The sequence below is a fragment of the Arachis stenosperma genome, chromosome 1 (assembly GCF_014773155.1).
Source record: "Arachis stenosperma cultivar V10309 chromosome 1, arast.V10309.gnm1.PFL2, whole genome shotgun sequence".
NCBI lineage: Eukaryota > Viridiplantae > Streptophyta > Magnoliopsida > Fabales > Fabaceae > Arachis > Arachis stenosperma.
Genome location: NC_080377.1, coordinates 3,426,912 through 3,429,801, shown reverse-complemented (window position 1 = coordinate 3,429,801; position 2,890 = coordinate 3,426,912). Strand labels below are relative to the sequence as shown.

The 2,890-nt window shown below is 37.3% G+C and overlaps 1 long non-coding RNA gene across 1 annotated transcript; it reads left to right on the top strand.

The window, feature by feature from the left end:
* Nucleotides 1-606: 606 nt before the first annotated feature.
* On the top strand, nt 607-2,890 carry LOC130941160 (uncharacterized). The gene is made up of 4 exons (XR_009070551.1): nt 607-765; nt 857-911; nt 998-1,126; nt 2,563-2,890. It is a non-coding gene; the product is annotated as an uncharacterized LOC130941160 (long non-coding RNA).

The window sequence follows — 2,890 nt, the reverse complement described above, 5'->3', positions numbered from 1 at the left end:
CAGTGGCTTATAGAATTGCCTTACCGTCGTACCTTTCGAATTTGCACGATGTATTTCATGTATCACAGCTTCGGAAGTATACTCCTGATGCAAGTCATGTTCTAGAACCAGAACCAATCCAAGTGAGAGAAGATCTAACACTTCCAGTAATTCCGGTAAGAATTAATGACACTAGTGTTAAACGATTACGAGAAAGAGAAGTCTCATTGGTAAAAGTAGCTTGGAGTCGAGCTGGTATCGAAGAATACACATGGGAACTCAAATCAGATATGCAAAAAGACTATCCACATCTCTTTTCAGGTAACTAGATTTGAATTTTGAGGGCAAAATTCTTTATTAGGTGGGTAGGATGTAAACCCCGGTTAAATTAGTAGATAATTAGTCAATAAATTAGTTTTTAATAAGGAGGATTATAAATGTAAATATTATACCAAATTAGGATAGAGCTCATCGAAACGAGAATTTTGACACCAATTTCAAAAAAATCGGTCCAAGATTGGACCGAACGGGTCGAACCGGTTGAACCGGACCCGAACCGGGCTGTCGGTCCAACCGGACCAACTCATTAAAAGAAGCCGAACTCCTTTCTCTCCCTCATTTGGATGCAGCAGCGTGAAACATTCCAGGGAGGGGAGAAAGCTTCCATAAGGTTACGGTAAACTTCCGATCCCCGTAACTTCTCCGTCCGAGCTCCAATCGCTGCACCGTTTGCGGTCACGCGTTCATCGCGTCGAGCTCTACATTTCTATCGGAATAATTTCACTGGTAACTTGTTTAATCACTCTCAGCCTTCTCTTCCCCCAATTTTCGAATTTTAAGTGGGAATGTTGAATTTCTTTGATTTCTGATGTTTTAGGATCCAATTAGCTTGAGGAAAACGTTTACTCTTGCTTATGTGAAGCTTGGGTAAGGTGAGGATACGATAATTTTATTTTAATTTCATTGAATTTGAGCTTTGAGTATTAAATTGGATATATGTGTTATGAATGTGTATTAGGTTGTGAATAAATAATTGGAGCTTGAAATTGTGAATACTGGAACTTGGAGGAAGCGGATTAGTTGAAGTTTTGAGGGCTGTGTTCTTTTAGGAAAATTGTCTTGGAATAATACTTGGGAATCGGCTAAGGTATGGTTTAGGTTTCTTGCATTTAATATATAATGTTCTGTGAAAACTTAGGCTAGATGACCATAGGATAAGTTGGAATGCGGGTGTATGTTTAATGTTTAGTAATTTTTCGATGAATATATTTGGTTGAAGTTTACTGGATAATTAGTTATTAATTTTGGATGGTGAATGTTATTATTGATGAACATGGTTAGTTTGGTGCTTGTTGATTAATTAATAATTTGGTGAATTACTGATTTGAGGTATCTTGTGTTAGAAGCCTAGGATTAGTGAACTATGATCCTTAGTTGAATTTTTGGTTGTTGGATTTGAATATTGTATGAGTATAATTGTTGATCTGAGGTAGATTTATTGTGGTGACTGTTATGATGATGAGGAAGGGTGTGTTGAATTGAAAAGAAAGCAGGTTTGGACCCGAAAAGGGTGGCAAAGTCCGAGTTTTAGAGGAGGTGCTGCCAAAATTTTATAAAAATTAGAGATTTTGTTTATATGATTATCTAAAAAGATTTAGATTCAAAGATTATATGGTTTGAATTAGAGTTATTAAGAAAATAAGTATGTTTTAAGTTTGAAGTTTGATTCTTAGAAAAGAATGAATTATGTTTTGAATTGGAACTATTGATGGACGAAATGAGAGGTGTGATATCGAAGGATAAGGATTGAATATGTTTAATGTATGATGATGAATGAGATGCAATTGAGAATGATGTGGATGTTAATGAATTATAATTGAATTATTTATATGGCTTATGAATTTGAATAATCTGAGATACGAGGTTCCCTGGATAAAGTGCCGTGGCTTGCCACCACGTGTACCAGGTAGAAAACTCGATACTCTGTTGACCCTACGACGTAAGTGTGACCGGGCACTATATAAATTCCCAGGAATGTTACCCCCATTGAGCAATATTGATTATTTGAGATAAAGCTATGCATAGACTCTTGGGGATGCACGTCGGGGGACAGTCTAAGGACAATTCAGACTTGTCGGGTTGGCTGGATAACCGACAGATGAGCCTCATCAGCCATAGGACAGGCATGCATCATATGCATACTATTTGAACTACTTGCTTGTGCATTAACTGGGTGTGCCTAAATGTATCTGCTATGCTAAATGTATATTTGTTACTTGCAGTACTTGTAACCTTCATGTGCTTGCTTTATCTGTTTGTTTGTCTGTGAAATCCTGATGGAGATGGAGGTATGGAGGAATGGCAATATGAGATTTAGGTTTAAGGTTAAGTTAAATCAGGTTTACATATTCTTAGAAAACCACCTTTTATGGCTTCTGTTTAATACTTTAAGCTCTACAAACTGAGTGTCGGCGTTCTAGGATTGCCTCTGGCATTCCCAGGACCTTATATATTATGTGTGTGGCACCTTTACCATACTGAGAACCTCTGGTTCTCATTCCATACTATGTTGTTGTTTTTCAGATGCAGGTCGAGAGGCATCTCGTTAGGCGTCTGGACTCTTGAAGCGGAGTGGTTACTGGGTTATTTTGTTATGTTATGATGTATATATATGTACTTAGCTTTCTCTCCACATAACTTATTCCTTTTGATCCTCCTAGAGGTGTATGGAGAGGCAGAATTTTGTTTATGTACATTTAGGTTTTGGATATGTATATATATATGTATATATGGGTGTATATTCTCCGGCCAGTCTTGACTTCGCAGGCTGAGTCAGGAGCTCGTTATTTTGTATCTTTGACTCTCTGTTCTTGTTTTGGGTTTCTTTACACTTGACAGCTGTAGCTTTCTT